This window comes from Pseudophryne corroboree, chromosome 1 (genome assembly GCF_028390025.1).
Source record: "Pseudophryne corroboree isolate aPseCor3 chromosome 1, aPseCor3.hap2, whole genome shotgun sequence".
Classification (NCBI taxonomy): Eukaryota; Metazoa; Chordata; class Amphibia; order Anura; family Myobatrachidae; genus Pseudophryne; species Pseudophryne corroboree.
In genome coordinates this window covers 1,118,760,470-1,118,787,624 of record NC_086444.1, presented here as the reverse complement: position 1 = coordinate 1,118,787,624, position 27,155 = coordinate 1,118,760,470, and the positions used below count along the sequence as shown (strand labels likewise).

General features: G+C 46.5%; 1 long non-coding RNA gene across 2 annotated transcripts in view; it reads left to right on the top strand.

The window, feature by feature from the left end:
* Window positions 1–27,155, top strand: part of LOC134927824 (uncharacterized) — a 238,618-nt gene that overhangs the window by 32,595 nt on the left and 178,868 nt on the right. For both annotated transcript variants that reach the window (XR_010177744.1, XR_010177742.1), the window contains exon 2: window positions 10,227–10,323. This is a non-coding gene — a long non-coding RNA (uncharacterized LOC134927824). The remainder of the gene's footprint in view (window positions 1–10,226; window positions 10,324–27,155) is intronic.

Sequence of the window (27,155 nt, the reverse complement as noted above, 5' to 3'; positions counted from 1 at the left end):
ATATTATGTCCCCACCTAGTTACCATAAATTTACAGAAAAACACAGATTTTACATCCGTTTTAAACATGAACTTACTGCACATATTCTGCATGTTAGAAATACTGTGCGTGAGTCGTATTAAAGGCTTTTTGCAGTAAAACCTGTGAGCGAGCACAACTAAGCTCTTTGGATGCTCGCTGTACCCGCCATGCTGTGGGCTCAGTGGCGAGCTTTGCTCACTACAGGTTCTGTTCTACCTCTATGCGTGTCATGGACACCCATAGAGGGGGAATCACCTACCTTGCCGGGATACCGGCGGTGGTATGGTGGTCCCATCGGCATCCCAGAGTCTGTATTGTGACCGCCGCGATCCCGATGATTGGTATGCTGACTGCATACCCTCATCCCCATATTTTTAAAAAGGGTCTGCAACAGAAATCTGCTGCGGTCAGGTTGCACAACAGCATACCTCCTACCTGTCCCGATTTCAGTGGGACAGTCCAGTGTTTCTGGGACTGACCTGCTGTCCCACCCCCATTAGTACGGTGGGCCAGGCGCCTATTTTGGGTATAGCGCCCATTACAGGGACCAGCTCTGGCTCGGGGGCTGGTCCTCTTTTATATGTTCTTGGGCCCCTCTGGCCCCTGAGGGGAGCCAGTGTCCTTTCCATTGGCTATGGTCAGTGCTCCTGGACTTTCTGCACCAACCCTCCCCCACTTCCAATTGTTTCTTTGCCAGGGATACATTTTTCAGGGGCCCAAATGCAGTGCCCCCTTTTTGTTCCCCCGCCACAAGGTGCTGTGTGGTGCAGGCATCTTGGAGTTCTGGGTATGCACCCTCCTATTTACCCCTCCACCTTCGTGGCACCTCCTGCCTCCCTGTCCGCAGCATTTTTCATGCCCCATGCTGCAGTGTCTTCAATCCCTTATTGGAACTTGTTTTTTCCAGGTCCCTCACCCTGGTTTTAACCCCCCATCTCTGGGGTTTGCATGGGTCCCCGATTTTGTCCTCATTGCATGTGTCCCCCCTTTTGGTGCCTCATTCCATCATCCGTGGAGAGCTCCCAGATCCCTGGTCCTGCGATCCTTCTTACTGTATCCATTCCTTCTTCTGCTCCTCCCGTTGTACCTCACCCCCTACTGGCAGAGCCAACGCGCCCCTCCACTCCCACCCCCTACCTTGCTGCCTCCCCAGGGACCCTGTTGCTGTGTCCTCTGATGCTACCCATGTAGTTTCAGCTGTTTCCGTGGTAACCGGTTCTCCCGGTGTGTCCGTGTCTGTGGTTGAGGTTCCAGGGCGTATTGAGGTGGCCCTTCCTGCTGGAGGCACGGCCCTTCTACTTGAAGTTGCGGCTTCCATAGATCTGGGTGTGGCTGGAGCCGGTGAGTATGACTAGCTTGCTGCATTTGATTCTACGTCTGTTTCTAGTTCCACCTCTTGTTCTGGTTCGCATTTGTCAGGTTCTCGAAGGCATCCGCGCAAGCTTGCTAAGTTAATTGTGCAGGTTAATTGTGCTGGAGCTTTAGTGGTTTCGACAGCGCCTGCAGTTGCGGGCGAGCCTTCCATGTTGGCAGGAGGCACGGATGCGGTGCATTGTGCCAACACGGCAATTCTGCGGGGTTTGCGTGAAAGTGTGCGGGATAAGATTCGGAAATGCAAGTTTGTGTATTTTTTTCCCCTCACTGATGTAATGAAGAAAGGTCCGGCTACGGCCAAGAAGCACAACGGCATAGTAGTGGCAGTATTGAGGACAGAGTCACTTTTACTGGGGTGTGGTATTGAAAGTCGACAGTAACTAGGTCGACAATGTCTAGGTCGACCACTATTGGTCGACAGTAACTAGGTCGACAGGGTGTCTAGGCCGACAGGGTCTTTAGGTCGACATGTTCTAGGTCGACAGGTCAAAAGGTCGACATGAGTTTTTAATGTTATTTTGGTGTCGTTTTCTTCGTAGAGTGACCGGGAACCCCAATTAGTGCACCACGTCCCCTCGCATGGCTCGCTTCGCTTGCCATGCTTCGGGCATGGTGCCTTCGCTTCGCTCGGCACAGATTACCGTTCCGATCGTAGTCCACGTGGATCGTTAAGTATGAAAAGGTTCAAAAAAAGAAAAACATTGTGAAAAACTCATGTCGACCTTTTGACCTGTCGACCTAGAACATGTCGACCTAAAGACCCTGTCGACCTAGACACCCTGTCGACCTAGTTACTGTCGACCAATAGTGGTCGACCCAGACATTGTCGACCTAGTTACTGTCGACTTTCAGTCCGGATCCCCTTTTACTGGTGGGGACTCCCACACCTTTGTTGCCTGAGTCCCCCACTAGCCTTAATTCGGCCCTGAATATGGGTTAGTATTATAAGATTGTAATTGGTAAATTAGGAATAAACTAATACAGCTCTTAAAGATGACAAAAACTGAATAGGATTGGGGATAGATGAGAATCCTGTTTTTTTCCAGATTGGCTCAGTGTGACAGCCTTTTGTTACTAGGCAGATTAGTGGCTCTGGGGGTTGTCAATAATTTGTGGAGTCAATTATGGCTCTGTGGGCATATTCTTAATTGATGTTATTAAAAGGGCTGTTTCTGGTGCAGACAGCCTCTGAACAACTGAGTTTTTTGGAGTTTAGCGCTCTCTCCCAAAATCTCGTCTGTCACTGCTTTATTATTGCTTCTTTTCCCATTCAGGGGAGGCACAGCAAGGCAGGAGAGCACTGCTTCTTAGTGGCTTTCTGTGATGCAAGACATCGTTGTGGAGGACCTACCCTCTAAATTACTTGACAAGTTTGTCCTGCTCTGTGTCCTGCTCTGTGCGGGGAACTTGGGTGCTTCTAGTGCAGCGTCTCCTGTCCACCTTTCCTCTTTGGTTAATTATAATTGAACAAAAAGCTGTGACCTTTAAGCCAAGCTGTTACTGTGTCCATGGGGGATAATTCCAAGTTGATCGCAGCAGGAACTTTGTTAACAGTTGGGCAAAACCATGTGCACTGCAGGGGAGGCAGATATAACATGTGCAGAGAGAGTTAGATTTGGGTGGGTTATTTTGTTTCTGTGCAGGGTAAATACTGGCTGCTTTATTTTTACACTGCAATTTAGATTGCAGATTGAATACACCCCACCCAAATCTAACTCTCTCTGCACATGTTATATCTGCCTCCCCTGCAGTGCACATGGTTTTACCAACTGCTAACAAAATTCCTGCTGCGATCAACTTGGAGTTACCCCCATGTCATTATTTCAGGTTATAGCCTTATTGTGAATTAATCGGTTATCCTACTTAGTAAAGCTGTTTGGAAAGAAATGAAATCACTGCAGAAACTTCATATGCACACGAACAACCCACAGTTACAGTATCTTATAAGGGGGAGAGGTCGACCTACTGGCATCCCTGAGTGCCGGCACCCTAATCTAAAATAGACATGTAGGCAAAGCTTTGGGTAAAATCACTGGCCACAGTTTTATTAATATACCACCTTACAAGGTTGCAGGGCATGGACAGAAAAGTGGTGGGCAAGGCGGAATGTGTTATCCACTCATTCCATTTTTCTTGGGGCGTACCCTACCTACCCAGTAGGCACCACGGCAACGCCCCCTTGGGAACCAGCCCCTGCGGTGCATATCACGCTCGCCTGGCGCGCAGCCCACGGGCCCAACCGTCCATGGCTGGAGCCGGGCGTGCGTCCATTCACCGAGGGTGACTCTGCATACCTCAGCTGGCTCCCCCCTTCACCATGCCTTGCGCACCGCTTTCTCCCGCTGCCCGCCAACTGTGACAAACATGGGACCATATACCAATGGTTTGAATAATACAATAACACTGTCGAGAAAAGAAGGAAAATATCATCATCTTATACACGCATTCAAAATGACCAGTTTTGACCAAATATTCTCGTTTCATTTATTTATTTATTTTTTTACTTGAATGTTATTGCTTTTTATTATTTATTTATTTTATTTTTTAAACAAAGATTTCATGAGGATTCCTGGGGTGGGTGGGAGGGGGTTACTTTCAGCACTACACTCTCCAGGACAAAGGCTGCCTACCCCCCTGCTCTTTCCCTTTATGATCCCCCCCAGCTGCTCCGCCCCCGCTGCCTTTACTGGCTGGTCTGCTGGTCGGTGTGTGAAAGGAGGGATGGGCATACCTACCCGTCCCCCCCTTTCGCCATGCTGCTGGCCCGCGGGCCTTCTGGCAACCCTCCCCCTTAAGGCGCTCCGGAGCCATCTTTGAGGCACCTATGCTCTTCTAAGGGGGAGAGGTCGACCTACCTCATCCCTGAGTACCGACACCCTAATCTAAAATAACGTAGACACATAGGCAAGGCTTTGTGTAAAATCACTGGCCACAGTTTTATTAATATACCACCTTACAAGGTTGCAGGGCATGGACAGAAAAGTGGTGGGCAAGGCGGAATGTGTTATCCACTCATTTCATTTTTCTTGGTGCGTGCCCTGCCTACCCAGTAGGCACCGCGGCAACGCCCCCTTGGGAACCAGCCCCTGTGGTGCATATCACGCTCGCCTGGCACGCAGCCCACGGGCCCAACCGTCCACGGCTGAAGCCGGGTGTGCGTCCATCCACCGAGGGTGAATCTGCATACCTCAGCTGGCTCCCCCCTTCACCATGCCTTGCGCACTGCTTTCTCCCGCCACACAAGGTTCTCAGACATGCCTGAGCACCGAAGCCCCCACCCTGCAACTCGCCCTACCCCTCTGCCTTCTTGCACCTCCTGCCCCGAGTTATTTTACATGTCAGTGCCAGTATCTGACAAATGCCTCCAGTCTTTGTGCGGTACGCTCCTTTGCATTCCTGGCAGCGCTGCACCTCATTTTACGGCTGCACCCCCTATTTTTGCGGGGCTCCCTCTCTGCCTGCTCCTCTCCAGGCTCCCTGCCGAGGCAACCTGGAATGATGGTGCACCGTAAACCATTTTGCAGCATGCCCTTACTCCTTTTCCACGATCCTGGTCCCCCCTTATAACTGATTAGGTCCAGGGACTCTCCTAAGATCGCCACTCCTTTTCCACGATCCTGGTCCCCCCTTATAACTGATTAGGTCCAGGGACTCTCCTAAGATCGCCTCCCCTAGGTATAGCAATAACCTCCTTGTTCTGCCTGTACCGCTACCGCTAAAGCCCCTTGCGATCATGCCACAGGACCTTTGGTGCGGACCTGTCGCCTGCTATGTAAATATTGCACTCCACTCGAATGCTGTAATATCCTCTACCTAGCATCCCGCGCTAGCTGCTGATATTGCAGCCTCAGTCCTGAGCGATCGAGCACCATATTATGACCTGACAATTGTCCCTGGGCAGCTGGATGTGTCCAGCTGCCAACGTGGCTGCTGCCGTCACATGTTGCCCGCCTTTACTCTGCTGTTTTGGGAGGGGAGGGGTCAGGACTTACCCTCCCCGTAGATTGGAACTGGTGCCATTTCCAGAGTCGCATACTTTTCCCGTATCCTTCTGTCCTCTTGAGTGGACTTTGCCCTGAACGTAGACACTGTGGCACCAACGCTAGTCTTCTAAGCAACTTGCCTACTGGCGGGGTGATGCACGCTGCTTGTTTACCACCTGCACTCCCCTCACACTCCTGTAGCAGAATTGGATATTCCTGTTGGCCATCCTGTGGGCCCATATGCCCATGGTCCCTGCTACTGAGAACACACCTACTATCGCCAAATCCTCGGTTAGCCCATTGACTGTCCATCTACTTTGGCTGTTGTGGGGCGTGCCATTCACCCTGCAAGCGCGCTCCTTCGCCCCTGCTCATTCTGTGCAGTCTTTTGCATGCCCTGGCGCGGCAGGAGAGCTTCCTCCTGCGCCCGAGGATCCTCCTTAAGCTTAAAATCTAAACCCGTGAATAATTAAGCCTTCTAAGTAGCTTGCCAACTGGCGGGGTAATACCTGCAGATTGTTTTGCCAGCCTGCCTTCCTCATCTGCCTTTGTTCCTTTATTCCTGTTGGCCCTCCCCTCTGACTCTGTGCCCTAACCTTTGGAAAGAATGCAGTGTTGTCAAATTCCTGGTTAGGCCATTGACCACCATCCGCTGGGCCGCTGTTGGGCGCGCCATAGCCCCCTGCAAGCGTGCTCCCGAGCTCCTCACCCCTGCTGCATCTGCGAATAGCTGCAAAATGTGCTTGGGTGACGTTGTTTCTGGGCTAGGTTCGCCTACCCTTGTGCAGCAGGAGGGATTCCTCTGCGCGGCCGTGGTCCTCCCTAGGCCCTGTCTGTGGGGATCTACCAACGTGCAACATTGAAATTCACCATCCCCGCTTGCATCTGCCCTAGTAGCCTCTCTCTTTACTTATGCTCTCCACCATCTCAGCGGGGCTATATGCTCTGGTTTTTGATGTATGCCCTGTTACCCCCAGCGGGGCTTCACCCCTTTGGGACTCACAATCTTATCCTATCGAGTGGGCACTCTGACTTCCCTTCAGTGTGACCTACCGTCTGCGCTCTTAGGAAGCGTGCTAGATGGCACAGCCCCTGCATCTGGCAACCTTAAACCATCGGCCGGAAATCCGAGAGCTTGCATCTCTCTGGATGCCTGAGCATCCGTCTGGATGCTGAATCCCGCCCCGCTTCACTACGAGGGGTCGCCTGCCCTGCTTTCTGCCCATTTGACCGCTCTGTCACCGGCTAGTCGTGAATGCAGCCCCTTTTGCGTTGCCCCGACCGCCCCCTTTTCTGTGATAGGACAGGTGCAGACTTCCTGGATACCCTATCTTCGAACCGATGGAAAAAAAGGGGGGGGGGTGGCTTTTGCATGATACTTTTGCGAACCACTATTGCTTCCCCGCTGTGTTTTAGTGCACTTCCGCTACCCCACTTGGCACCGGACTCCCTACCAGGATCTTGAAACTGGCACTGCTGCCACTGGTTTACGTAGTTGGCTAGCCTAGGATGCCTGTATGGTATTGAACACCTGACCTTGCTATCCTAGGAACTGCGTGCTATCCGGCTGAGCTTCCCGCCCACTTTCTGAAAATTGTTTGTGCAATTTGCTCGAGCGCAAACTATCCTGTCTGTGTGCACGCGAAAACCACCCTGGCCTTTCCCAATGTCAACAAATAGCCGAATTACTCTACCTATCAACGTCGGATAGCCATCGCTTGCCCCAGCACTCAGTGGCAGCCGCCATCGAATGGTAAAAATGCTTATCATTAGCAGAAAGCATCAATGGTTGAGCCATTGGAATCCGGTGGCCCTTCCTTACTAAACTGTTAGCCAATGCACTAAGCTAACCTGTGGCTACAAAGGCTGCCTACCCCCCTGCTCTTTCCCTTTATGATCCCTCCCAGTTGCTCCGCCCCCGCTGCCTTTACTGGCTGGTCGGTGTGTGAAAGGAGGGATGGGCATACCTGCCCGTCCCCCCCTTTCGTCATGCTGCTGGCCCGCGGGCCGTCTGGCAACCCTCCCCCTTAAGGCGCTCCGGCGCCATATTTGAGGCACCTATGCTCTTCTTATGCTTTTACTCCAGGAGACAAATGTTACTCTCGGATAGTTAGGCATGTCAGTACTTTTGTTCAGATTTCATTCCCCTGAAAGTTTGGATGACAATGAACACATTAGAAAAAAAACAATTGTAACTGTCACTATTTATTCCAGGCCTGGCCAACCTGTGGCTCTCCAGCTGTTGTGAAACTACAAGTTCCAGCATGCTCTGCCACAGTGTTGTTATTATGGAATGGTGAAACTGTTTCAGGGCATGCTGGGATGTGTAGTTTCACAACAGCTGTGGAGGGGAGCCAAGGGTTGGCCAGGACTGATTTATTCAGTGATTGTTTTCTCCATGGTCTACCATATATCTGTTACATGGACCATTTTTAGATTTTTTGCATACTGTCAGACCTCAAATGTAACACATACTCTGTAGTGTGCAAGTTAATGAATGCAACACAGAGACTCTGGATTGGTTCACACTGTGTGTTTTGGCTGCATCCTCCAACGCGTCAATTAAGACCTTCAATTGACTGCTGGAATCTTCTGGACAGGACAATAGAGCCCCGGTTTTCCACAATCCAGTGGCAGATCCAGGGGAGGGGCACACAGGCCCGTGCCCCCCCTGTCATTTCTAGCACTTTTTTTTTTCTCCCAAAGGTGAGCAGCAGCAACAACACGCTGCTTTCTCCATCAGTAATATTAGAGCCGAGCCGCGGCACTAAACAGCAGATCTAGAGCTCTCTATTCAGTGTAATAACGGGAGATGACTGAGGGGGAGCTGTTGCGCACATCCTACTGCAGCAACGACCTGCTCCCCTGCTACTGTACTGCGGAGCATCCTGTCTTCTCTGCCCCTACACTACAGTGGCAGTCTGGAGGAGCCTCTCACAGCCACAGGCGGTGATGTGTGGAGCAGTGACTGTGGTGAGTCATCAGATCTAATGCAAGTCAGTCTAGTGAGAGAGTGTGAAGCTTTTGGTAGGTCTGACTGAAAAACGTGACAGTCTGTAGTTAGTGTGTGTCTTCTGTGTGTGTGTGGGGGGGAGGGGGGGGGGGGGTAGGTAGGTAGGTAGGGTAGTGACAGTCTGTAGTTAGAGTGTGTGTCTGGGTGAAGTGACAATCTGCAGTTAGTGTGTGTCTGAGTGGTGGGGGAGTCAGTTTTCAGTCCAAGTGTTTGTGTGGGGGTAAGAGCAGACCTAGTGAGTGCATGGGAGGGGGTAGTTTGCTGTTTGAGTGAGTGTTTGTGTTGGGGGGGGGGGGGGGGAGGGGGGGGAGAGAGTGTACCACGTTGGAAATAGGCCTTTACCTATACAACACATTGTAAATGCATGCGGGTGGTCTGCATATATGTGAGTGTATAGTGTTCACTCTAGCCTTTCGCGCTCTGCCCCTTTTCTGAGTGTCAGAATGCGTCCTGCCCATTTGTGCCCGCCCTGCCACCCTGCTGATTACTAAAGGACTGCCGCACCGGGCCGCACTGAAACTCCTGCCGCCGCACTGCCACTCCTCTCGCAGCGCTGTCACTCCTCGCTGGCACTCCTCCCCGCTACGCTGCCGCTTCTCCCGCCGTGCTGCCACACCTCCCTGCCGCTGCCTCAGGCTTGTCACGTGCTGCCAGTTTAATTCTGAAGTCTCAATCAGGTTTATATAGCAACACGTGCTGCCAGTTTAATTCCGAAGTGTCTCAATCAGGTTTATATAGCAACACGTGCTGCCAGTTTAATTCTTAAAGTGTCTCAATAGGGTTTATATAGCAATATGTGCTGCCAGTTTTTTCTGAAGTGTCTCAATAGGGTTTATATAGCAACATGTGCTGCCAGTTTAATTCTGAAGTGTCTCAATAGGATTTATATAGTTTAATAAACTATATAAACCCTATTGAGACACTTCAGAAATAAACTTTCAGCACATGAATGCTATATAAACCATTCTGGGACACCTTCGCTTCAATCTGACGGCACATTTAAATTTAATTTGCTGTCAGATTGAAGCGAGGGTGTCCCAGGATAGTTCATAAGATACAATGTGCTGCCAGTTTAAGACACCTGCATACATATTACAGTATGTACATCATTTTGCCCATCTAAATTAAAATGTGCCCTCCCGAATCAAAAATGTGCCCTCCCCAAGGTCAGCACCCTGCCCTAAAAAAATCCTAGAGTGAACACTAAGTGTGTGTGTATGTATATATATATATATATATATATATATATATATGAGAGAGATAGATAGATAGATAGATATTCCATCCAGGAACGGCACTTGGAGACAAATAATAGCCAGCTTGAAGTATATTTGGCTATTATTTGTCTCTGAGTGCGGTTCCTGGATGGCATTTACATGTTATATGTTCGAGTACTGGAGCAGATTGAATTATTGGAGAGTGGCAGCAGTTTGAGGATTATATATATATATATATATATATATGTACTGTGTGTGTGTGTGTGTGTGTGTGTGTGTGTGTGTGTGTGTATATATATATATATATAACATTTATACATACAGTACTTATACGGAAACCCCCTTAAAAAAACCTGTGTTTGACCTCGGAAGGTGCTGCAGGGAGGGAGAGTGCTGTGGAGTTGACACTGAAGGCGCCGTGGTTGGGAGAGTATGACTGTACTGATGACATTGAAGGGGCTGTGAGAGTGCTGTGGTGTGGACATTGAAGGGACTGGTGGGGTAGGGGGTATTGTGGTTATTGAAGGGGGGTTATTGAAGGGGGAGTGCTGTGAGCTGGACATTTCTTTTTAACTATGCTGTCTCCATTTTATTTTTACAACTGACTATAATGCACAGGCTATGGAGAGGAGCCAGGCCGCCATTTCTTGGAACAGTCATCCGGAAAGGATTGGTCATCGACTAGGAGACAAAAGACCCACTGCATGGCAAGCAGGTAAGTGGAATGGCCTTGTTTTTTGTGTGTACCTCCCAGTGTGACTATAACGAGAGGTGGGGTTAATCGGGATTGCATATCTTGTGCGGCCATGCCCCTTCTAGTGAGTCCACCCCCCTTTTCTGTGAGCACGCGCGCTGAAGGTGCGTGCAAATACAACTGATACCACAGACATTCTCCTCTTCCCCTGTCATGGTGCCCCCCCTTTCATTTTTTTCTGGATCCGCCCCTGCCACAATCTATCCAGGAAAGAACGGCTTGCACTCAAGGGTCTTGGTAAAAGAAAAGATATCATCATAAAGGGAGCCAATAAAGGGGTTTGATTGTTGTTCAGGACACAGCTGATTATATCACAGAGTGTGATCGCTCACTTAGTGACGTGGAGACGTACTGTCTACTTAGTGATGATCCAATGATTGAATATACACGTGAGCTCAGTATTCTGTTACAGCAGGCTGTGGATGAAGGAATCATTACACGTGAGATCTGTACCCTTGCTATATACGATTCCGAAAATACACAAGGATTCACAGAGGCCCCCGGGAAGACCAATCATCTCAGCCCGGGGGGTCTCTGTGTGAACCATTGGCAATATATTTGGATACATTCCTCCAGGTCCGTGTCCAACAGACGTTCACGCACCTTAAAGACTCTAATATGTTGCTAAGAAAATTAGATACATGCACAGTGTTACCCGAAGATAAGATACATGCACAATGATGCCACTCACATTAATAATGGCAACTGCCCCTGTGCCCTCCCTAGGTGGAGTGTCCAACAGGACTCAAGATGATAGATAGATAGATAGATAGATAGATAGATAGATAGATAGATAGATAGAGAGATAGAGATATATACAGGTATCAACCGCACACATAAGAGTGGAGCAGGGTCAGACTGGCCCACAGGGGTACAGGGGAAACCACCGGTGGGCCACACTGCCTGGGGGCCCACCCCCACCTCTAGGGATCATGTTCCAGACTGAGGGGATCAGTACGTAATCCCGCTGGACGGGATCCCGGCGGTCGAAATACCGACGCCGGAATCCCGACCACACAATCCAGACAGGGGTGGCGAGCGGAACGCAGCCCCTTGCGGGCTCGCTTCGCTCGCCACGCTGTGGGCACGGTGCCTTGCTACGCTCGGCACACTATTATATTCTCCCTCTATGGGTGTCGTGGACACCCACGGAGGGAGAATATGTCGGGATTGTGGCGGTCGGGATTCCGGCGTCGGTATTTCGACCGCCGGGATCCCGTCCAGCGGGATGTTGACCGCATCCCAGACTGAGCACTTGAGTTATACACTATACATAGGTTGCCTTATACTGCACAGGATTATGGTGTACTCACTACAGTACATTGCTGTTATTAACCTGGTACACTATCATGTATTCACTTGCAGTATTTACTGTATATATTCATCAAGGGGCTCAGACCATACACTAATGGTTTGCCAAGCCCCTAAACATGGGCCCCTACCACTGCATTTCCCCGGTGGGCCCTTCATGTCCCAGTCCGACACTGGAGTGGAGTACCAGGTACATAAAATTGTTGAATACCTTCCAAAAGGAACCAGCACATCCATATGTAGGAAATAAAAATAAAAAACCTTTTTATCAAGCGAAATCAAGGACAAAGCTTAAAACACCATATAAAGTAAAAGTGCAATCCAACATATTGTAGACAAAGGAGAGGTGACAGCAAGCAGTCATAATACTTAGCATGTGTCATGGGGTAATCAAATACAATAAGCCCGTCATTCTCCAGCATAATGTCAGCATATTCGGTCGACAGCTGATTTGGTACTGCTGACCGTACCTTCATCATGGGCACATGCTAAGTATTATGACATAGCAATTTTTTTATTTATTTTTTTGAGAAATATACTTCTAGGGACTGTTTATGAACTATGGAGACAGGAAAAAAAGGTAGGAATTAAGGTCTGTATCATGCAGAAACTACTGGATGAATTTGGATCACGTTTTCACTATTGAATAGCTTAGTGACCTAGAAAGAAACTGAGGTATGAATGATCTTGATGTGACATCAGGGAGAGGAGCAGTAAAGGAGAAACCAGACGCTTGGCACTCGGCGTATGCAGTGTGCAGGCTCCTCAAGTCCAAAAGACTATATGTATATAAATCTAGAAAGTTGGTGTTCTGATCATGCTTATGCAGAACTTGGCTCCACCCAAGTCGGAACCCGACTTAAAGTAACTGCTCTGCATTGTAACCTAATTGAGGCAGAGATTCTAATGGAATGTGGTGCAGGTGAGTCTGTGTTTATACCACATATACCCCTTATCCCCAACTACTTTCCTGTTCAATTCAAGCACCTGCAGTTTCCTATAAGTGTCTTCTTCGCTATAATGATCAACAAGTCGCAGGGGCAAACGCTCAGGGCTGCAGGTGTAGATCTCAGGACCAGCTGTTTCTCCATGGGCAGCTTTACATGGCTTGCGCATGAGTTAGTAGCCCCAATCATCTTTTTATGGTAATCCCTGAAGGAAAAGCTGCAAATATTGTTTACAAAGAAATTCTGTGATCAATGTGTACAATATAAAATAAATATCACAATATCAGATGGCACTACTGTCTTCGTAAAATTAGACATCCACACGAGTGAAGCCGTGGGCAAATATTAGTATATATACATAAGTTTATATAAATATTTTAGCATACTTTGGTATTGTATAGTAATATATACACATGGGAAATAGAAGAAGGAAAACTGCTGACATGGTTGTGTAGAAGCAGGATGCTACGTAACTTATAATGGTAATGTTCATGGCTGCATTTATTTGATACTGCCCTAAGTATTGTAAGTGAATACACAGTAAATTAGTAATTGCTCCTGGCACATTCTGTTAATCTTGCAACACCTTGTCCGGAGTTATTTGTGCTTCAGGAAAACAAAACACTTATGAGTAGAGCAAATGTGGAAAAGCTCTGGGCTTTTGTAACACTTACGTGGAGCTTTGCCCACTAATACCAAGTGTCCTTAAGAGTAACGGGTCTTCTTTTACTATTCAGGGTTGTCCTAATTATTTTAAAAAAAATTATCATTATGTTTTTTAAAATTACAGATTTAAAAGACATATGTGGTTTATTTCTGCCTTGGGCAGAAGCATTGAGACGTGCAGATTTAAACAAACTTCCAATAAACATCAAATCTTTTACATTAACAAAGAGGTTTCCAGAATTGAAAGAAACCGCCTTGGATCAGACTACAGCGCCCATCTTGGACAGTTATTTCTTCTGCAGATCTTTAGCTGGGATGAGAGCAAAAAGCTACAGATACTAAGAATCATACAAACCCCATCTCCATTTAATTAGCCTGAGAGCATAAAGCTACAGGTACTAAGGGCGGGTTGTGTCAATTCTCGGATGCTATTTTGCATACATACAGGCATCTGTATGTTCCCACCCACTCCTCTCCCATGTACATCTCTGACCTTATCTCCCTTTACACACTCACCGTCTTCTCTAACGCACACTGATTTTCCTGCCTTCTGATTACTTCCTCCCCACTCCGGCCTCCAAGATTTTTCACGTGCTGCTCCCTTTTTCTGGTATTCTCTACCTCTCTCCCTCAGACTCTCCTACAAATCTCTCCTACAATCTTTGATCCCTTTACCCTCCCACCCGTCCTCTTCGCTCTGCTAATGCTCACCGCCTCTTCGGACTACTGATTACTTCCCCCCACTCCTAACACCAAAATTTTTCATGTGCTGCTCCCTTTGGCTGGTATTCTCTTCCTCTCCCCCTCAGACTCTCCACCTCTCTACAAAACTTCATAAAGGCTCTCAAGACCCACTTCTTCACCAAACCCAGCCAAATCTCATCCTAACCCTCTGTTCCACGCTCACTGTCTACTCCATCTGTCTCACCCTTGTCTGTCTGTCTGTCCCTCCCCTGTAGAATGTAAGCTCTCACGAGCAGGGCCCTCTTCCCTCATGTGCTTATCCTTCTCTTATTTAATCCATCTTCAACAGCACCAAATCCCTTGGTTTTCTGCCACCCTGATACTATCTCAGTGTCATCTGCTGATGCACCTATGTTTATATACCCTGTACTTGTCCCATCTCTGTTTTCCCGTTTTGCTTAACTGTTTATGTACTCTATAATTAGGTGCTGCAGGTCCATGGTGGCACCATGTAAATAAAGGATACAAATAAATAATAATAATCTGTGATCGCTGGTATGCAGGGCAGGTTTTTCTGTTAAGAGCTGCCCCTTGTGATATGAAGACGTCTGGGTTTATGACTCAGGACACCTATTGCACATGTATGGTCATCCATTTGCACGTGTGTAATCATCGGGGGGGGGTGGAAAGGGATCCTTCTACTGGGATTTTTGCATAAAGAAGCCCGCAGGCTTCTATAGGCAACATCATCTATAAATAGTGTTGCCTATTGTGAAGAAGCAGCTCCAGAAAGTTTCTCTTTCCAGACCTTGATGCATACCGGTATATTGCAGCACCATAACATTCTCTGGGGACTGCTCTACTGTGGTTCTACAGTGGATATCTCTAATATCTGCTGTGGACCTTTTATAATGCATCTGGCAATCCATAGGTATTGTGGTAATCTTCCGAAAATGACAATAACATTTTATAAGTTTAAAAGAAGGATAAATAAGCCCATCGCATTAATTTTTTTGAAAGTTATTGATGGGAATAAAGTCATCCCACAAAATTTGAAATAATTGCCATTTAAATGCATCTGTCCTTCCATAGCTTGCCCAAAGTGTAATAGACCGGATGCCTCCTTATAACACTGTTTTTGGGATTGTTCTCCAATTAAGAGATTCTGGGTCCAAATTAAATTCTTTGTGCTCTCTGAATTTTTTAACTATCTGCCACTTACTCCAGAGTGGGCAGTACTTGGTATTTTGACAACACAATCCAGTCTGGATATGGGGGGTAATTCTGAGTTGATCGCAGCAGGACCTTTGTTAGCAGTTGGGCAAAACCATGTGCACTGCAGGGGAGGCAGATATAACATGTGCAGAGAAAATTAGATTTGGGTGGGTTATATTGTTTCTGTGCAGGGTAAATACTGGCTGCTTTATTTTTACACTGCAATTTAGATTGCAGATTGAACATACCCCACCCAAATCTAACTCTCTCTGCACATGTTACATCTGCCTCCCCTGCAGTGCACATGGTTTTGCCCAACTGCTAACAAAGTTCCTGCTGCGATCAACTCAGAATTACCCCCAATGTAAGATGCTTTTGATACTCTCAACTGTAGCAAGAAAGTGTACACTCTAGCAACTGATACACCCTTCCAATTCTTCCTCTTTCCTGCTAATGTTCAAGGACAAAATTATTCTACGTTTAAAATGGACTGGGCGGAAAGAACCGTCTGGGAATCCTTTATTAAAACTTCACACACCTGTTAACAAGTTTGTAATTTGCTTTCACTCTATGGGGGTAATTCAGAGTTGATTGCAGCAACAAATTTGTTAGCAGTTGGGCAAAACCATGGAGGTCATTCCGAGTTGATCGCTAGCTGCCGTTGTTCGCAGCGCAGCGATCAGGCTAAAAATTGGAATTTCTGCTCATGTGTATGCACCGCAATGCACATGCACAACGTACGGGTACAAAGCCCGTTGTGGTTGTGCACAGTGTCTAGCGAAGTTTTCAGTCGCACTGACAGGCGCAAGAAGATTGACAGGAAGGGGGCGTTTCTGGGTGTCAACTGACCGTTTTCAGGGAGTGTTTGCAAAAACGCAGGCCTGTGAAAAAACACAGGCGTGGCTGAGCGTTCGCTTGGCGGGTGTATGACGTCAAATCCGGACACTAATAGGCTGAAGTGATCGCAAGCGCTGAGTAGGTTCAGAGCTACTCAGAAACTGCACAAACTGTTTTTGCAGAGCTTGGTTGCACATGCGTTCGCACTTCTGCTAAGCTAAAATACACTCCCCAATGGGCGGCGGCATAGCGTTTGCACGGCTGCTAAAACTAGCTAGCGAGCGACAACTCAGAATGACCCCCCATGTGCACTGCAGGGGAGGCAGATATAACATTTGCAGAGAGAGTTAGATTTGGGTGGGTTATTTTGTTTCTGTGCAGGGTAAATACTGTCGAAGTCAAAAATATTACATAAAAAGAACATACAAACTACACACATTATGAGTCGCTATACTTGCAAATACACGCAGCGAGCACATCAAAATATGGTAACACACGCATTTACACGGACATGCCACAGAGATGGATTCGACACTTATTTCATATAGTACATAATTATAATAATATCAAGCGCCAGACATCATAATGATTTAATATTATATAATGAAGTAATGTCATGTATGTGTATTATTTAAACGAAGCAAGATAGACCTGTCATATTTACTATTAAAGCAACCAGATTAATGTGTAGATTCATTTGATACTTGTTATTAAGTTGGAGGACATTGCAACAAGGAGTTATGATTAAATGTATGAAAGCTAAAATCACTCTTATTAGGATGGTGGACAGGAAGCTCAGGCAAGCCCCTTTTGATATCTTCAAGGTTGAACCTGTTTAGTATACAAATAAACTAGTGACTCATCATGAATGAGAAAGTTCCCTCCCCCAAAACTAGATAACACATTGCAGAGACACACAGTTCTCAGTTGCTGTTTTGTATCAGACGATGATGGAGTTTCTGCCAGATCAGTTCCTGCATGATTTTACAGAGAGAGAGAGAGAGAGTGATATGGAGGGATGGATATATTAAGAGAAAGATATGGTAATTGTATCGCTGGCCTGTAACTGTATGTATTTTGTATTAACTGATTACTGTATAAATTGTAATCATGAAACTATATGTATACTGTACATTGTAATATATTGAATCCATATCCTTTTTAATAACAAATATATACATCAATGAGCTTTGGAACTCAGATAATGTGTGGGTGTATTGTTTTCTCTTAAGGGATGCAGTGTTTTGCGATGTACAGCGCACTTTTATCGTATATGGTAATAAGATGCGCCTGGTGTCTGCAGTATATATTAGAGTGGGCATTTAAATATTTGTTAGACAGCAATTTGGTATTTACAGATGGGTGCTCGTCCGGGATATCATGGTCTTAATGATGCACTGTACATTATAAACGCGACGCTGTGGTCGATCAGCTTGTGATGGACGCATCCTGATGCTGAGAAAATCATATCCGTGTGTTCTGTTGTGTTATCAGTAAGCCAATGATATGAAAATTCAAGGGACAATGTGTTCAAATAAGTCATATTGTGTTTGATTCAGATTGGATTGTTTATCTGTTAAGTAGATTTAAAAGTACATTTAAAAGTTGCTGCATAGCCTTGATATAGTTTTATTTATTTATTTCTCTGACGTCCTAGTGGATGCTGGGAACTCCGTAAGGACCATGGGGAATAGCGGCTCCGCAGGAGACAGGGCACATCTAAAGAAAGCTTTAGGATCACCTGGTGTGCACTGGCTCCTCCCCCTATGACCCTCCTCCAAGCCTCAGTTAGATTTTCTGTGCCCGACGAGAAGGGTGCACACTAGGGGCTCTCCTGAGCTCTTTGTGAAAGTTTTAGTTTAGGTTTATTATTTTCAGTGAGACCTGCTGGCAACAGGCTCACTGCATCGAGGGAAGAAGCGAACTCACCTGCGTGCAGAGTGGATTGGGCTTCTTAGGCTACTGGACATTAGCTCCAGAGGGACGATCACAGGTTCAGCCTGGATGGGTCACCGGAGCCGCGCCGCCGGCCCCCTTGCAGAGCCAGAAGAGCGAAGAGGTCCGGAAAAATCGGCGGCAGAAGACTTTCCTGTCTTCAGATAAAGGTAGGCGCACAGCACCGCAGCTGTGCGCCATTGCTCTCAGCACACTTCACACTCCGGTCACTGAGGGTGCAGGGCGCTGGGGGGGCAGCGCCCTGAGACGCAATAAATCGATAGAAAACCTTTTATGGCTAAAATAAATGCATCACATATAACTCCTGGGCTATATGGATGCATTTAACCCCTGCCAAAACATACAAGGAACAGGATGATAGGCTCCGCCCCTTTCTCTGCGTCCTTATCTCCTCAGCACACTGGCGCCATTTTCCCTCACAGCTCAGTTGGAGGGAAGCTCCCTGGCTCTCCCCTGCAGTCACTACACTACAGAAAGGGGTTAAAAAAGAGAGGGGGGCACAAATTAGGCGCAGTATAAACAATACAGCAGCTATAAAGGGAAAAACACTTATATAAGATTATCCCTGTATATATATAGCGCTCTGGTGTGTGCTGGCAAACTCTCCCTCTGTCTCCCCAAAGGGCTAGTGGGGTCCTGTCCTCTATCAGAGCATTCCCTGTGTGTGTGCTGTGTGTCGGTACGTTTGTGTCGACATGTATGAGGAGAAAAATGATGAGGAGACGGAGTAGAGTGTCTGTAATAGTGTTGTCACCCCCTGGGGGGTCGACACCTGAGTGGATGTACTGTTGAAATTGCGTGACAGTGTCAGCTTTGTATAAAAGACAGTGGTTGACATGAGACAGCCGGCTACTCAGCTTGTGCATGTCCAGACGTCTCATACAGGGGCTCTAAAGCGCCCGTTACCTCAGATACAGACGCCGACACGGATACTGACTCCTGTGTCGACGGTGAAGAGACAACCGTGATTTCCAATAGGGCCACACATTGCAGGATTGAGGCAATGGAAAAAGTTTACACTCTTCTGATAATATAAATACCACCAAAAAAAGGGGTATTATGTTTGGTGAGGAAAAACTTCCTGTAGTTTTCCTGAATCTGAGAAATAAAATGAGGTGTGTGATGATGCGTGGGTTTCCCCCCGATAACAATTGATAATTTCTAAAAAGTTATTGGCAGTATACCTTTTCCCACCAGAGGTTAGGGTGCGTTGGGAAACACCCCCTAAGGGGGATAAGGCGCTCACACGCTTGTAAGAACAAGGGCTCTACCCTCTCTGGAGATGGCCGCCCTTAGGGATCCTGCTGATAGAAAGCAGGAGGGTATCCTAAAATGTATTTACACACATACTGGTGTTATACTGCGACCAGCAATCGCCTCAGCCTGGATGTGCAGTGCTGGGTTGGCGTGGTCGGATTCCCTGACTGGAAATTTGATATCCTAGATAAGGACAGTATATTATTGCCTATAGAGCAATTAAAAGATGCATTTCTATATATGCATGATGCACAGCGGAATATTTGCCGACTGGCATCAAGTATAAGTGCGTTGTCCAATTATACCAGTAAAGTGGTCAGGTGATGCGGATTCCAAACGGCATTTGGAAGTATTGCCTTAAAAAAAGGTAGCCTCTCAAAATAAGACGCCGTATTATCAGGCGCAGTCCTGGTTGGCAAGCGGACAAAAGGGTTCCTCTTTTCTGCTCGTGACAGAGGGAGAGGAAAATGGCTGCAGAGATCAGCCAGTTCCCAGGAACAGAAACCCTTTTCCGCCTCTGCCAAGCTCTCAGTATGACGCTAGGGCTTTACAAGTTCAGGCACGGTGGGGACCCGTTCTCAATGAATTTCAGTGCGCAGTGGGCTCACTCGCAAGTAGACCCCTGGATCCTTCAGGTAATATTTCAGGGGTACAAATTGGAATTCGAGACGTATTCCCCTCGCCGTTTCCAAAAGTCTGTTTTACCGACGTCTCCCGCTGACAGGGAGGCAGTTTTGGAAGCCATTCACAAGCTGTATTCCCAGCAGGTGATAATTAAGGTACCCCTCCTGCAACAGGGAACGGGGTATTATTCCACACTATTGTGGTACCGAAGCCAGACGGCTCGGTGAGACCGATTTTAAAATCTAAAATCTAAAATCTTTGAACACTTACATACAGAGGTTCAAATTCAAAATTGAGTCACTCAGAGCAGTGATTGCAAACCTGGAAGAAGGGGACTACATGATGTCTCGGGACATCAAGGATGCTTACCTTCATGTCAAAATTTACCCTTCTCACCAAGGGTATCTCAGGTTATGGTACAGAACTGTCACTATCAGTTCAGACGCTGCCGTAGGGATGGTCCACGGCACCCCGGGTCTTTACTGAAGTAATGACCGTAATGATGATATTCCTTCGAAGGAAGGGAATTTTAGTTATCCTTTACTTGGACGATTCCCTGATAAGGGTGAGATCCAGGGAACAGTTGGAGATCGGTGTAGCACTACCTCAGGTAGTGTTGCGGCAGCACGATTGGATTCTCAATATTCCAAAATCGCAGCTGGTTCCGACGACTTGTCTTCTGTTCCTAGGGATGATCCTGGACACAGTCCAGAAAGAAGGTATTTCTCCCGGAGGAGAAAGCCAGGGAGTTATCCGAGCTAGTCAGGAACCTCCTAAAACCGAACCAAGTCTCAGTGCATCAATGCACAAGGGTTCTGGGTAAAAATGGTGGCTTCCTACGAAGCAATCCCATTCGGCAGATTCCACGCAAGACTTTCCAGTGGAACCTACTGGACAAATGGTCCGGGTCGCATCTTCAGATGCTTCAGCGGATAACCCTGTCACCAGGGACAAGGGTATCCCTCCTGTGGTGGTTGCAGAGTGCTCATCTTCTAGAGGGCCGCAGATTCGGCATGCGGGACTGGGTCCTGGTGGCCACGGATGCCAGCCTGCGAGGCTGGGGAGCAGTCACACAGGGAAGGAATATCCAGGGCTTATGGTCAAGCCTGGAGACATCACTTCACATAAATGTCCTGAAGCTAAGGGCCATTTACAATGCTCTAAGCTTAGCAAGACCTCTGCTTCAAGGTCAGCCGGTGTTGATCCAGTCGGACAACATTACGGCAGTCACCCACGTAAACAGACAGGGTGCCACAAGAAGCAGGAGGGCAATGGCAGAAGCTGCAAGGATTCTTCGCGGCGCGAAAAACCATGTGATAGCACTGTCAGCAGTTTTCATTCCGGGAGTGGACAACTGGGAAGCAGTTTTCCTCAGCACGACCTCCACCCGGGAGAGTAAGGACTTCACCCAGAAGTCTTCCACATGATTATAAACCGTTGGGAAAAACTCGACAGGTATTGCGCCACGTCAAGGGACCCTCAGGCAATAGCTGTAGATGCTCTGGTAACACCGTGGGTGTACCAATCAGTGTATGGGTTCCCTCCTCTGCCTCTCATACCCAAGGTACTGAGATTGATAAGATGGAGAGGAGTAAGCACTATATTAGTGGCTCCGGATTGGCCAAGAAGGAATTGGTAACCGGAACTTCAAGAGAGGCTCACGGAGGATCCGTAGCCTCTACCTCTAAGAAGGGACCTGCTCCAGCAAGGACCTTGTCTGTTCCAAGACTTACCGCGGCTGCGTTGACGGCATGGCGGTTGAACGCCGGATCCTGAAGGAAAAAGGCATTCCGGATGAAGTCATCCCTATCCTGATCAAAGCCAGGAAGGATGTAACCGCAAAACATTATCACCGCATTTGGCGAAAATATGTTGCGTGGTGAGAGGCCAGTAAGGCTCGACGGAGGAAATTCAACTGGGTCGATTCCTACATTTCCTGCAAACAGGAGTATCTATGGGCCTGAAATTGGGGTCCATTAAGGTTCAAATTTCGGCTCTGTCAATTTTCTTCCGAAAAAGAACTAGCTTCAGTCCCTGAAGTTCAGACATTTGTTAAAGGGGTACTGCATATACAGCCTCCTTTTGTGCCTTTAGTGGCACTTTTGGGATCTCCAGGTGGTTTTTGGGTTCCAAAAGTCACATTGGTTTGACACACTTAAATCTGTGGAGTTAAAATATCTCACAGAAAAAGTGGTCATGCTGTTGGCTCTGGCCTGGGCCAGGCGCGTCTCAGAATTGGTGGCTTTATCCTGTAAAAGCCCTTATCTGATTTTCCATTCGGACAGGGCGGAATTGAGGACTCGTCCTCAGTTTCTCCCTAAGGTGGTTTCAGCGTCTCACCTGAACCAAACCTATTGTGGTGCCTGCGGCTACTAGGGACTTGGAGGACTCCAAGTTGCTAGACGTTGTCAGGGCCCTGAAAATATATGTTTCCAGGACGGCTGGAGTCAGGAAATCTGACTCGCTGTTTATCCTCTATGCACCCAACTAGCTGGGTGCTCCTGCTTCTAAGCAGACTATTGCTCGTTGGATTTGTAGTACAATTCAGCTTGCACATGCTGTGGCAGGCCTGCCACAGCCAAAAATCTGTAAATGCCCACTCCACAAGGAAGGTGGGCTCATCTTGGGCAGCTGCCCGAGGGGTCTCGGCTTTACAACTTTGCCGAGCAGTTACTTGGTCAGGAGCAAATACGTTTGTAAAATTCTACAAATTTGATACCCTGGCTGAGGAGGACCGGGAGTTCTCTCATTGGGGGTTGCAGAGTCATCCGCACTCTCCCGCCCGTTTGGGAGCTTTGGTATAATCCCCATGGTCCTTACGGAGTTCCCAGCATCCACTAGGACGTCGGAGAAAATAAGAATTTACTTACCGATAATTCTATTTCTCGTAGTCCGTAGTGGATGCTGGGCGCCCATCCCAAGTGCGGATTGTCTGCAATACTGGTACATAATTATTGTTACCAAAAAATTCGGGTTATTGTTGTAGTGAGCCATCTTTTCGAGAGGCTTCTCTATTATCATGCTGTTAACTGGGTTCAGATCACAAGTTGTACAGTGTGATTGGTGTGGCTGGTATGAGTCTTACCCGGGATTCAAAATCCTTCCTTATTGTGTACGCTCGTCCGGGCACAGTATCCTAACTGAGGCTTGGAGGAGGGTCATAGGGGGAGGAGCCAGTGCACACCAGGTGATCCTAAAGCTTTCTTTAGATGTGCCCTGTCTCCTGCGGAGCCGCTATTCCCCATGGTCCTTACGGAGTTCCCAGCATCCACTACGGACTACGAGAAATAGAATTATCGGTAAGTAAATTCTTATTTTTTAACTCAGGCCTAAAATAACTTCTGGGGCTTGTATAATGTGTGATTTCTTTGTGACAAAGGAAGCCGCATGGTCTGTCCTCCATTTTGGACTAACCACATGGCCTGTCCACCATTTTGTGTAAACCTCATGGATGTGGAAGGGGGAGGAGCAGTGGCCATTTTAGGAAGGTCACTTTCTAAATAGCTGATTTTCAGTCTGCTCAGAACAATCAGTTTCCTTTGTCACATCAAGCACCATTTATGAGTTACCAATGCATTTATTTAACCCATGCCATAGTCAATTACAAATAGTTTCAATTGGGCCTAGTGAGAGTAAATGGTGATATAAATGCTTGGCTTGGTGTAAGAAATTGCACACAGAAAAAAAGAAAAAAAAATACTTTTTTTTTCCTCTTCTTTCTCAGGATTTAATTAACTCTCTGTTTGCTATAAGATAGGCATTGAAATGCTAATTAACTGGTTCAACCACTAGTACAGGCAGGCAAAACATCTTTGATATGCAAATTAGAAGCACTGAATGGGTTAATGAGTCTCATAGGAGACCAGTAAATTATATATATATATATATATATATATATATATAAAAAATATTATTGTAATTATGTGTATATTTATATCAGTGTATGTTCTGCAAGATAGCTATCCAATCTGAATCATATCATTTAAATTATAGATTATTGCAGTCATTATAGATCTGTGTGAAATCGGATACATTTGTTGCTATATAGGTAAATTTGAAATAACAGTATTTAAGGAAGTAAGTGTAAAGACACAAACGAAGTTCTGGCCCAGTTGTTAAGAAAAAACTGGGTGTTGTGTTAAGTGAGCAATTATAGTTAGTATTGCTCACATTTATAGAGACTGTGTGGTTTGTGTTATTGCGTATGCACATTGGTACACGTGGTACGGAATGTGAGGACAGCGTACAAAAACGTGCACGTGGCGCAAGGCCGCACACGTGGCATAGGGGTACGCACGGTTGCGTAATTACGCAAGCTTGCGTAGGGTTGTGTGCGCATAATAAAACCACACGATATTTGTTCAATTAAGGTGGGATAGTAGCCATGCTACAATAGTACAAAACTACCCGGTTTCTAAAGCAGATTAGTATAAAACTTTTGTTTAAACTGTATTGCCTCCGGGGGTAAAGCTGCCAATCAGAACGAGTGAAAATTTTCTGTACAGAAAAACAAAGCGTATTTGAGTGAGTGAAAGCGGAGCGAGTGGAGCTGAACCCAGGAACTAAGTGGTCTAAGTGGCTGGAGTGGTAACACTGGGTTAGTAGAGGCCCAGTGGCGTAGGGTTCGCTACCTTGCGTGATTAGAACTAAGTGGTCTTAGTGGTCTGAAGTAGTCTTAGTGATCCCATACAACTAAGTGGTCTGGAGTGGTCTAGGCTAAGTGGTCTACAGCAATCGTAGGGCATATAGATAACTAGTATCTATAGGCTGTGCTATTGCATTGCATGTCCGTGTGTTCTGCACAGCACAACGTGATACCATTGTTTCATATGCGCTGTGGAAGAGCATACGCAGACGTGATTGTATAGACAAAGGGGAATTTCTTTGATAACGTCGGGAAATCTCCCTAGTGGGCTTCACTGGAAAGGGTGAAGGATAGTTATCTAATTTCTCTGTTTTTCACCCTACAAACAATTCCAGTTGAAAGATACCGAAAAGGAATTTTTCGCTGCCTTTCTCAGGAAAATATTCCAACAGAACTTCCACCGAAAGAAATTACGGTGCTGTAAGGTCTGATAGGAGCCCTAAGTTGGGTACATCGCCTTCGCTATCGACAGTGTATGGTAGTACCGGCCAACATGGGCGAGAGCAAGTGGAAGGTGCTCGGAGATACTTCCACCGTCTACTTACATTGAGTATTTTGGTGTTTGTGGGAATTTTTTTTAGTTATTAAAAAGACCCACAAATATGGGAGCCACTTGCTCAAGTGAGAGACGTTTGTGCAGGGTTCAGGCAGAAGAGTTAGGACGAGAAGGTCAGAATTGTGGCCAAAAGGGTCAGCAAGGTTTATCATGTGTGGAAAATATGGTCCACACGCTGAAGTTTATTGTGACGAATGGGTACGTATGACTGACAAAGATAGGGTATCATTCCCTAGGGTGGGCAGCTTTGAACCAGAGGTATTGCAGAACTTAAGGATAAGGATATGTCTGATAAAATCCCGAAAACAAAGGGTCAGACATACAAATTGTTTAAACCTGTGGCAGCAAGAGGGGTTGGTGAGTTTGATCCTAAGGTATTGCAGGTGGTATGTCTAACCAAAGTCATATAAGACAAGAATGGAAATATAAGAACTGTTTGAACTTGTAGCAACAATAAACAAGTAGGGAAAAAAAAAAGAGAATGCAAGTACACCGCCATATGTAGATGTGGAAGCAGTTACGGCCAGCATACAAACTATAGAATAATAATTATTAATATTAATTTTATTTATATAGCGCTCTTTCTCCAACAGGACTCAAGGCGCTTTACAGATATCAAAAACAATACACATAATACAGAGGATTTAAGTAATACAGCAATAGATAAGCGACACAGACATAAAAGAAAACCTTAAGCACACAGAGAGCATAATGCAGGATTGGTGTAGGCATTTTGGGTAATAACTTCCAAGGGTTGTGTATTCCACCCTCACAAGGTACCAGGTACGGCAGCCATCTTGGCCGCTCAGCGTAGGATTACCCATGGTGAAATAGTCCAGCCCTAGAAGAGATGACACAAAATGGGGGTGATTTCAGAGTCCTACAGTTCAGAGTAGGGTTCCATCAAAACCATCAGGCCTATGTATTTTTCATCCCATCCACAAGTGTACCATATGGGGCAGCCATGTTGGGCGCACTTTGAAGGTTACATTGTGGGAGGTGAGCCATAAAAGGGCCAAGTTCATATATGGGAAGACTGATGCTTATGTAGTAGTATGATGTACCCTGCATGTAGGGCACAATGGAAAGGTGTGCAATCAGTGGAGGTAAACATTACAGGAAAAACACATGGTGGGGTGGAAGCGAGCAATGAAGAGAAAAAAAAAATATGAAAAATATGACTGTAACCTATATATGTACTAATGAATGTTGAAGTTTTATTTAGGAGGAGAAGGTGACCTGAAGTTTTCAGCCATTTCTCATGCACCCAGAGGAGTATCCAACTGGTAAAAGAAGAGCAGTAGCCTGCGGGGGAAGTGGCTGAGACCAGTGGAACAGGTAAGTATGGTATTATTCGTGTACATATATAGTAGAACCCAAAAAAAAAATCAAGAAAGTAACGTCAGAAATGGAGAAAAAAACCTGTCCGCACATTTATATTTGCCAGTAGGAAAGCGGACAGAGACAGGGTAACCCCCGAGTATTTCTTTCAGTTACCATATAAGAAGTATTCATTCCTAGTAATGCCCCTAGTCAAGATAATCTCGGAAATGTTTGTTGGACCATGTACAGACCCTTAATACGGGATGAGAAGGATTGAATGAATACTTTGCATGACCTAGAAGCTTGTTAAACTTTTTTTTTTTTGTCTCTTGCAGTAATATAAAACTCTCCATCTGGAATAAGATCACTGGTAAACACTAATTCGGCAAATGGGAGGTGGCTGTCTCTGTGCTAATGGACGGGCTCAATAAGGCATTGAGGGTCAGGGTGCAGACTTCTTTGCAAAATTGGAAAGGGGTCACAGTAGCTAATCTTAGAAAGTGTGCATCACAAGAATAGTGCTAGGCACAGAGAACAACAGGTGGAGAGGTTGAGGACGGTAAGTATACTAGCACATACAGGAAAGACCCATCAGTCCAAACTCCAGATCCCTAATGGTCAATAATATGTTACACTTGTAGGAAGGAAGGGCATTTTGCCAGAGATTGTAGGAGTAGTAGAACACATAGTCAATATAGACCCCCTAGATAGAAAACACAAGCCACATTATTAAACACATAGACGGGACCAAGGGACATATAGTAAGGAATCA